This window comes from Leptonychotes weddellii, chromosome 3 (genome assembly GCF_054177405.1).
Source record: "Leptonychotes weddellii isolate Sample4059 chromosome 3, ASM5417740v2, whole genome shotgun sequence".
In the NCBI taxonomy this organism is placed as follows: Eukaryota; Metazoa; Chordata; class Mammalia; order Carnivora; family Phocidae; genus Leptonychotes; species Leptonychotes weddellii.
The window spans coordinates 5,658,716-5,670,037 of NC_138371.1; positions in this window are offsets into that span (position 1 = coordinate 5,658,716).

Below are 11,322 nucleotides of genomic sequence, written 5' to 3' on the forward strand. Positions count from 1 at the left end.
AGATGACCATGTGAAGACACAGCCATGTATAAACCAAGGAGAGGGGCCTCAAAGAAAACAATCCTGCCAACACCTTGATCTCAGACTTCCAGGCTCCAGAACTGTGACAAAATAAATTTCTGTTGTTTTAGCTACCCACCTGGTCTGTGGTCCTTTGTTATGACAGCCCAAGCAAACTGATGCAGTATGATTCCAATTTGGGGCTGCTACTAACATTCTCATATGTGTTCCTTTCTGCACATGTTCAAAGCTTTTCTAAGGGTATATATACTTCTCTGGGGCATATACTCCTTAGGCATAGAATTGTTGGTTCAAAGTATATAGATAATGTCCAAGTGTTTTCCAAAGTAGTGGACCTAATTTACGTTCTCATCAGCAGGGTGTTCAAATTCTAGTTGCTCCATATCTTTGCCAACACTTGGTATTATTACCAGACTTTTAAATTCTTACCAACGCAATAGTGCATAATGGTATCTTATTGTCATTTTATTTTGTATTTCCCTATGAATGAAGCAGAGCGCTTTGTCATGTGTTTATCGGCCTTTGAGAGTTCTGCTGTTGAGAAGGGCATGTTCAAATCTCTGCCCCATGTTTGACTGGTTGATTCATATTGATCTGGAATAAATACACTATATATTATTGTGTTATTATATATGCTTTTGTTTTAGCTTCTCCCACTCTGTTTCTTTACTTTATGGTATCTTTTGATTTATCTTAAGTTCAATGTGGCCAAATGTATCCATTTCTTTTTACTGTTAATATTTTTCTGTGCTTGGCTTAAGAAGCCCTTCTGTCCCCACTCACCTCTTTCGCCCCTCAGCTTTGCTTCTCTGAGTGATGCCCTCATTCTCCCCTACTGCACATGGTTTCCTGGATGCCAGAGGGCAAAGCCTGGGCACGTGTGAGCCACAGACAGCTTTGGGGCTAGCAACTCTAGAAGGAAGAAGGCTTCTCTCCCAGCATCTTTCCATAAAGGAATGTCACTGGCCCATCCTAAGTCACACCCTCACCTCTGCAGCAGAGGTGAGGCCATATGATTGACAGCCCCACCAGAATAACAATTCATTCTGAAATAACGGGTTGCTGAGCTCATCCACTAGAACCAGAGGGAGAAGCCAGACATTCAAGGACCTGGAAGAAGGCCAGTATAGCTGGGGCACTCTAGAAAGAGAAGAGAGTCTTGTGAGATGAGGCTCGATATGTAGGAAGATCTAGATCACACAGTGTCTCATGGACCACGCTAAGGATTTTGGATTTTTATCGCTAAAGCAGTGGGCTATGCCATATCTGTATGATGGCTTGGGCCAATGCACATTAACAGAGCTGCCATCAATACATTCATCAACTAAAGTATCATTTGAAGTTCTGTTGTGAGAAGTTATCTCTGGCTCAAATGTAATGACTTGCCTTTGTGAACTCCATCATCTTGAAAATTAATCATTAGGGTAACAAATTTTTATTACATACTTAGGCCTGGGCTTAGTACCATGGGCACAAAGACGTGGTCCTTGTCTGTAAGCACTGACAGTCTCGTGGGGAGATAAAATTAATATTTAAGGCATTTAGAAAGTAAATTCTTACTGAGTCTGAAACTGTTCACGTCAAACATTGTTATGAAACTGAAAGCAGGTCCTCCCTTATTGGATAAACAAATCTGCCTGCCTCTACTTGGAGAATTTATTTCAGAAAAGTGAGATTAAATGAGACTAAAATATTAGTTATCATATAAGACCATTAGTACATACTCTTCCAAGGTAAGTTATGAGTCCTGGTTTAAAATACAGACTCATCAGTTATCTGTCATGATCAACCATCTGGAACAGCCTGTCCAACAGAACTTGATGATGATGGATAGAGCCCTATCTGCTCTGTCCAATATGGTAGCCAGTGACCAGGCCACATTTGGCTATTGAGCACTTGAAATGTGACTAGTGTGACAGAGTCACTGAAATTTAAATATTAATTTTGATTCTAATAGCCACATGGCTATATGCAAGAGCACTGGACAGCTCAGGTCTAGAACATGGCCAAGAACCCACGAAGAAGTGATTGCTCAGCAGCCAAAATGGGTATTCCAATATTTATGTATAAAAACCACTTCATCCATGGAAAATTACCTCAAGCTGTCATGGAGATCATAAAGAATCTACGTATGATTATTTTTTTACACACTTTTAATAAGTCTTACTATATGGTTTCTAGTCCGCCAAAAAAATTAAAGTGGCATGTTGACAACAAGGAGTAAAACCTAAAATTTCTAGGGAAGAGACAAAAAAATGAACATATTTTAGTATTCCTTAGATTGTGTTCTGCAGGACACGAGGGTCTTAAAATTTTGAGAAGCGAGAAATCTGTTAGTGCCTCTTAAAGATGTAATTAGAATACAAATGCTCTGAGAATCTTGCAAAGAAAGTGGTTTAACTTAGCTTAAACCAGTGTTTTCAACCAGGGAAACATTTTTTTTTTTAAAGATCTTGCAAAACAAGTTTTCCGTGAAGCACCGTTTGGGATTTATAACTTTAAAAAACCAGGCAGGAGACATTTATTGCATGCTAAACATGTCTCAAATCTCACAGAGCTTTATCATGAATTTTTACCAATTTTGCTAAACAAATAATCCCCATGTCATTTACGCTTTTTCAAAACACACACACATACACACACACACACACACACACACACAAAAGATGGAAAGGTTCCCAATTTACTCAAGCAAACAAGCAGTTCCTAAGACAACAAAAACCTGACTAGGATAAGACAAAGAAAATTATGGAACATGTTCATTTACAATGATGGATAAAAATGAAGTCCAGCAGCAGGAGAAGGGGCAAAGCTCTTTGACCGAGTGGTATATATTCTGGGATTACTTAACATTGGGCAATTAGTAAAGACAACTCACAGTACTAGGTGGGTGAAGGTGAAAATCAACACAATCATATTGACAGACACCAAAATGGCAGTTGATAACATTAAAGATCAAAATGTTGATAAAATTAAAGATCAAAATGTTCAGCAAAATTGGGGCGTGGGGCAGTGAGGAAATGTCTTAATAAAATAAAAAGAATTATCTGGTGCCAAAAGCAAATGCCATGCTCACTGACTGTAGGGGATGCTGTGCTATACCACCTAGACCCCTGTAACCCAGGACCCAACAAGGCAGCATTATGACTTTCATGTGCCCTGAGTAATGTTGCTTTCATGGGCCCCTTCCCCTATTAAAAAAAAAATACATATATATTAAAATTTATATTTTTATGACTGTGTGGGTATAAAGACTAATATAATTCAAGCTGGGCTATATCCATTTTTTTTCTTCTGATTTTAAAGGAAATTAAAACATTTTTGTGGCCCTTGAAAGTATGGTGACCCTAAGCAGCATCTTCCTGTGCTGATGGAGAAGCCACCACTTGAGCTCCTTGGTGTGTAAGTGCCTTTAGCTGCAGCCTCTTCTGGGCTCACCTCAGCTGTAGAGAGTGGCCGCCTGGCCCAAGGTTGTACTCCTTCCTGGGGGGTCCAGATCCAAAAACTGATCGATGTTGAAAGGCCTGGCTATCTTGGTCCAACTCGGGGCAATCCAGAGACCCATCTAGCACCAGAACTGCCCCAGGGGCAGCTGACCTCTCCCTCCGTCCACCCCCATTTCCACCCCCTCCCTCCCACGGGTCAATCCTGAGTACCCCAAATAAACCTCCTGTCTCAGACTCCATCTCAAAGTTCTCCTCCCAACCTGATAGGACAGCACAGAGGAACCCATACTGCACATTTTTAGCTCAGAAGCAGGCCAAAAGAACCTATCATTTAGGGGTGCATTCCCAGTCTGCAAAACTGCAGGAGAGTGAGGGTGCTATATCACCATAACATCAGAACAGAGGTCACCTAAGTGGGAGGGGGCACACAGTGAGTTTCTGGGGGGCTGACGATGTCTCATTTCTTGATCTTTGTGGGGTTCCAGTGGTGTCTGCTTTATGAGTATTCTTTCCACTGTACATGGATGTTTTATGCAGTCCTCTGTAATGTTAAATCTCACATTAAAAAAAGAAGAGATTTAACAACAAAAAAGTATACTTACTCTCATCGTTACTGTCACTGTTACCATTTAGTTGTGGCGCTGTCCACTGTTCTGGATTCTGTCCCCTCCAATAGGCAGGAAGAAAGACAGGCCATTTATTCAGGCTTCCCTGTAAATATAACATATAGCCGAGGCTGTGTGATAACTGTGTTCCCAAACGTTGGCATCCAGGTTTCCTAAAAGAGAGGAACTGTAAGTAGAATCAGTGTAGGTGAGTAGCAGTGAGGGTTTTTTCAGGTGGTCTGACAAAGTCATGCCTGCCTTCTTGACCTGCTTCCAGGAATGATGAGATCGGGTCTCGTGTTACCTGCTCTTCCCAGCAGTGGGATGTATGAGCCCAATTCCAGGATGTTAGTTTCACATCAGCTGACCTTCTCTGTGACGTTAATGGACATTCTCCCCTTCCTGAGACTTGTATTCAATCAAAGAACAAGTAGACACCAAGATGGATGTAAAAATCCCCAACAAATGGAGGAGAGCTGAACCTCATTATTCCAACAGATGAGCTGCTAGAGGAAATGCAGCCCAAGGAAACACCACGGCTTAGAAATTTCCTTGCCATGGTCCTCAAAGCCATCAGAAAGCTTAGTGCAAGCCTCACACTCCAATAAGGAAGAAAGCCACAGCCTGAAAGCAACATTGCCCGTTCACAGCCATTCAAGTTTGTGGCAAAGAAGTGTGATATTGTCAGACCTTTCTGAGGCAAAATGGTCCATTAGGCTCCATCCACAACAGGGTAGGTGTCCTGTAAAAGCCAAGAAAGCAAGCGCAAAGTAGATACTTGGAAAATGCAAAAGGGCTGCCCTCCAAAAAGGGGAGAAGGAAAGTAATTTAGCTAAAGCCCCCGCTCCAGAGCCATTTAGAAATCTCTGTCTTTATACTTGTGCTAATACTTATTTGGTTTCCATTTGGCTCTTCAAAACTTCAAAGTTAGATCCAAGGACTATTCTCTGAAATAAATTGGTAGTTCTTTCCAGGCCTGAGATTTGGGATGCTAATTGGAAAATGGCGCCTCCACCCAGATTCCATTCTAACTACATACCTTGGATCCACAGGCTCCTGTCACTGCCACTCAGGGCATTGCAAGGAGACTTAGAAGTAGCCCCTCTCTTCTGCCTGTTCCCCAGCCCCACACCTGCAAGTCAGCAAACTATGCTCCTTAGCAGCCATCACAGTTCAAGTCAAGCACTGGACCAGCTGCTTTTACATAGCTTGTCTGATTGAATTAACACAACTCCATGAAGTAAACACTATTCCCATTTTCCTGATGACGGAACTGAGGCTCAGATAAATCACCCAAGGTGGCCTTATCACAAGCAGAATTGGGACTTCAACATGGGTTGTCCCCTTCCTTTGCCAAGATGATTGAAAGACACAATGTAAGCTGCTTAGCCCAGTCTGCTCCATGACCAGGGTTATTGTTATTAGTACTTTATAGGAAGTGGATTGCCCCTGGACCCACCTCCCCATCCCCTTACATTACCCTTTCAAAGAGTCATTCAGTCAGGGCCACCCTCGAGGCCCATTGATCCCCTAAGCAGAGCCTATCACGGGCAAAGGGCCAAAAAAAGGACAGTTTACAGGAAAAGAAAAAAACAGTGGCCATTAAACCTATAAAAATATGCTCAACATAATAAGGAAAACTAACATGAGCTAAAAGTTTATCTAGATCAGCAGATTGGAGGAGCAAAGGTCAAAGATTTTGATAAAACAAGACATTGAGGAGGACATTTCTTCTCAGACTGTCAACTAGTAGACCCCAAAGTCGGCAGTTTGGCAAGGTCTATCAAATATTACGTGCAATCACCGATTCGTTTTCTCTGAATTAACTCTGCTCGCTTCCACACACTTCTCGATCTGTGGCATGCAGGGACAAGAAAATGCAGAGCTCTGTTTTTTCAATAGTTAGAGATCAAAGATGAGAACCATCTACTCATCAGTAGCAAGCCAGTTAGACAACGGGTGCATGCTACGCCATTCTCAGCAGCTGTTAAAGACCCCATGAGAAGGGTGCTTTTCCTATCCACAGATGAGAAAGCAAAGGCACAAAAAGGGTAAATACTTTCCCAAGCTCACACAACTAGGAAGTGACAGAGGCAGGCTCTGAACCAGGCAGACTGACCCAGAGTCCCACGCACCTGCTACACTATGCTGCAGACCCCATCGAAATTATTTTTCACACTGAAGACCAAACAAAGAGCTTTTCAGACTGCCCCCCCCCCAAAAAAAAGCCTAGAAAAAATACATACTTTTTAAGGCCAAGAAATGTTATTGCCAGTAGTCATTTTTTAAGAAATGTTAAGGGAAACTCTTTAGGGAGAAGGACAATGATAACAGATTAAAAAAAAAATAAGAAGATCTCCAGAAATGGTAAAAATGAAAGTACATATAAAAAAATCATATTCTCATTTGCTCTAAAAAACAATTAACTGTCTGAAGCAAAGATAGAAACAATGAGTTATAGGGTTTATAATGTGTAAAAGTTTTACTTTTACATGATAATCATAGCACAAAGGATGGGACGGAGGAATTGGAAGTATACCGTTTTAAGGCTCTTATGCTATATTTGAAGTGATATGGTATCATTTGAAGGTAGACTGTGAGAAATAAAAATTATGTTGTAAACCGTAGGACAACCATTTAAAAATGCTTACGCCAATAGCTGGAGATAAAATGGAATCATAGAAAATGATTAATCTAAAAGTAAGATGAGCTAGAGCCTGGGTGGCTCAGTTGGTTAAGTGTCTGCCTTTGGCTCAGGTCATGATCCCAGGGTCCTGGGATCGAGTCCCGCTTTGGGCTCCCAGCTCAGCGGGGAGCCTGCTTCTCCCTCTCCCTCTGCTGCTCCCCCTGCTTGTGCTCTCCGTCAAATAAATAAATAAAATCTTAAAAAAAAAAAAAAAAAGACTGGATTAAAAAAAAAAAAAAAAAGGGGGGCACCTGGGTGGCTCAGTTGGTTAAGCGACTGCCTTCGGCTCAGGTCATGATCCTGGAGTCCCGGGATCGAGTCCCGCATCGGGCTCCCTGCTCGGCAGGGAGTCTGCTTCTCCCTCTGACCCTCCCCACTCTCATGTGCTCTCTCTCATTCTCTCTCTCTCAAATAAATAAATAAAATCTTTAAAAAAAAATAATAAAATAAATAAATAAAAGTAAGATGAGCTAGAGGAAAAGAGAACAAAAAGAAGATGGGACAAGAGAAAACAACCAGGAAGAAGGCAGATTGCATTCCAACCATATCAATAATTACGCTAAATGTAAATGATCTAAACTAACTAAATAATAAGCAGATACCAGATTAAATTTTTTAATGCAATATCCTACTACAGTCTGTCTATAAGAAATCTGTCTTAAACATTAAGACATAAATAAATTAAAAGAAAATGAATGGAAAAGGATATACCATTCAAACACTAATCAAACCTAAGATGGTATGGTTGTATCAATAACAGACAAGTTAGACTTCAGGGCAAGAAAGTGCCACAAATAAAGAGGGACATTATAAAATGGTAAAGTGATCAATGCACTGAGAAGATATAGTCATCCCAGATGTAGATAGCAGCAGAGTTTCAAAATACACAGAGTGAAAACTGATAGAACTGAATGAAGAACTAGACAAACAATTTTAGTTGAAAAATTCAAAACTCTTCTCTCCATAACTGATAAAACAAGTAGACAGAAAATCAGTAAGGGTATGGAAGACCTGAATAATACAATCACACTTGACTTAATTGACATATAACAACAGTAGAATATATATTCTTTTCAAGTGTGCAATCACCAAGATTGACCATATTTTGGACCATAAAAAAAAAGTCCTCAACAAATTTAAAAGAACTGAAATCACACAAAGTGTGATTCTCTGACCATAACAGAATTACACTTGAAATCAGTAACTCTAAGGTGGTGGCCCAGGCCTGGGGGTGGGTAAGGGTTTGACAACAAAAGCCTAAAAATTCCTAAAAAGCCTACGTTCTGCACATTTTACAACAATGTTAAGAAATCATTGTGATAAATGAGAGAGACACAGAAATAATTCTTATCTCCTGCAGGAAATAACCTTACAAGAATGGTGACGGTAGTTAAATATAAAAAGGTAAAGGTAGTTGAGAGAAGAGCTAACGCTATGAGAAGATAAAGGTAGTTGAGAGAAGAGCTAACGCTATGAATGAACAAAAAAGTTAACTTTAAGTAAGGACCAAAACTTTGCAAAAACCAGAACAGGGTGTTTTCTGTGCAGAGGGGACCGCAATCGACCCTGGGAGGAAAGAGAATTGCAATGACTTGTCAAAGAAGAGAGATAATCCTGGAACACTTCTAAGGTAAGTAATTTTTTTTAAGTATCTAGCAAATTATCAATTAACCTGGTGCCTCCTGTTTTAAAACTATTCACACATAATAACAGAAGAGCTGATCCTTGAATGTTTCAGAGAAAGATGTCCTCAGAGTTTTCAGATCCATAAATAATGGGGTTGATTAAAAATAGGTCATCCAAATCAATCTAATTGCCTTCTATTTTTAATATAAATTCTTTTCATTGATTTTTAAAATGGATAGTCCATTAAAACACATTTATCATGACCCTGAAAGTGTGCTAGTATTGCAAAAAGCCTAAGGTGAAGAATAAAAAGCAATTTCCCACCACATGAAGCTGAGGCGGGAATATCACCAAAGAGAGCTGGAGCCCTACTTTTCCTGGGGAAAAAAACCATTTCCGGGTAAAAGCTGGGAGGTGAGGTATCATTATGATAAAACGTTGTCCAGCTGTATGATATCAGTTTTAGAATGTGTGGAGCCATGCATGTCTTGTTTGGATAAGTGGTCTCTAACTTTGTAGAGCCAAGGCAAAAACATATGACTAGATCTGCTGTGTTTTCTATTACATGCACGCTCATAATTGCAGAATACCTGTTTGTTCTAGAAAATGTAGCTAAGGAAAACTAATATTAAAAATAATCCATAATGCCATCATCCAGAAATAACACTAGAAACATTTTGATACATACATAGTCAAAGTTTTAAAATATACAATGTATATTTTAAATGCAGATATATAATACTGGCCTATAACCTTTTATACTAAAAAAATAATACACATTTCAGATGCCAATATACAGTTTCTCAAAATTGTTATGAATGGAACACACTGCATATCTGTGACCATTTATTCAGCCACCCATCTAGGGTTGGACTTTATAAACAGTGCTTCACTAAAGATCCTACAGCTAAATCTTTGCCAACAGCCTTAATTACTTAAAATAGATTTCAAAAAGTAGACCCATTAAATCAAAGACTAAGCACCATTTGTGAACTTGGACTGACACCTCTTGGAAAGCCAACTTGTCGGCCACTACAGTCCCTTTCCATCGGCTCCAGAGCCACCTAAGAGAGTGAACCCTTTTCCTGGCAGCCTAACGGATGGAGCTTTGATGCTTGTGGTTGATAATTCATCTCGGACCGACGTTTTCACTGTTACATAGCAGTTGCTTTATCAACTTTGGGACCAGCCCAAAGCTGTGCTTCAACCACAGATGGTGGTGACATTTCCACACCTTTCCAACACAAAATTATATGCATGAAAACTCTGAAGAACAAATACCCATCTATTATATAAAAATTTTATAAAAACTTAGACACATATTATGAGAGCAGTCATAAAATAATTCCGGGGAGAATTATTTCCTATGCCCATAATTTTAAACAGCACTTAGAGGCTTGAAAATTCTGGCCAGGCCAGCAGAGGGCGCTATGCAGGTGCAACCGGAGGTGGAGATCCTGCGGCAGGGCTGAGCACGCCTTCATCTCTGTTGCTATGGAAACCCTGTGAGACCCTGGGTGCTGCACCCAGCCAGTTCTGCTACCAGGGAAGGAGCTGACTTGTGATCCTCCCCTGTTACATGGGAGCGGTGCAGGGGGGAGTTTGCGTAGCCACTCTGGGGTCCTGAGGTCACACGTTTAGGCTGGTTACATAGGGGCAGGTTGTTTGGAGGGAATGGTATCAAATAAGAAGCATCTTGCAGGGCTCCTTCCTTAGCTGGGCCACCATTTTGGACCATGGGATGGGTAAAACTCCATCAGAGAAGACTGGGAGACCAGCTGGCCAGAAGGAAAAGAGCCAATGCCCTGGCTTTGGTTGGTTCACAGGGGACTGGCCAAAGTGGGTGTGTTTTGGGAATTTCAATTAAAGACATGAACTTGAGATTAAGAAATTGTTCCCCTGAAGCTGCCCATGAATCCCTGGGGTGGAGGCAGATCCTTGGACAGTCAGTGCAGTGAGGGAGGTTAGCCCTGAAATCTGGGAGTGGTTTCCTAGGAGTGGGCACCAAGCCCCAGGAGAGGCCAATTTTGAAGTCTCAAATCTCTAAATGTGATGAGTTAAAATGTTTGAAACTAACTTGTGTGGAAACAGGGAAGAGCATGTTAAATTTCTGAACACTCCCAAGGGAGGGGGAGTAAGAAAATGTAGCCTATCTGCAAAAATTCAAAAAGCGAGAAATTGAATGTGTAGATTCAGTGGCTACTTGTGGCAAGGTCCTTGTTACAGGTTGGGTCCTGCAGAGATCAGACTGGAAGACTGAGTAATTGTGCAGGGTGTTTGTTAGGAAGTGCCCTTCAGGTTGACAACTGTCAAAGGGAGGGAAGGTATCAAGATGGGACAGGTTGCCTCCATGGATTCCATGGAGAGCTCAGGAGCTGGAATGAACCATCAGGACTCTCCTCCATTGGAGTGAAATGGCCCAGCCCTCATATTCCCATCTAGATCTGTCAGTGAATTTGGGCCACCCTCGGCTGCACACCATGGGTGAGGAGCTTCTCTGCAACTGAGGGGTAATCCCTGAAAAGGCTGACAGCTGAAAGCACCTGCAGATAGCCCTCCCAGCAGCTGAGGCATCTCCAAGGCAGATCCAGGTGGCATATCTCTGTGCCCATCACAATACATTTCCTGGACACTTACACTCCATGCTCTCCAAAGTTCTCAGCCCCTACTTCTCCCTTAATATCTGCCTGATGGCCTGAGAGGATTGGGGTACAAGCTGAGAGGAGGTGAAGAGCCCCATCTAAGGGACCGAATGGTGCTCAAAGTTATGGAATTTTACAGTGTTCTCCATGTAATTGATTTCTAGTTTCAGTGGTCAGAATAGGTGCTTGTTGATTTCAATATTCTTGAATTTATGAAGACTTGTTTTGTGGCCTAACACACCATCTGTCCTGGAGAATGTTCCATGTGCACTTGAGAAGAATGTGTGTTGTTGCTT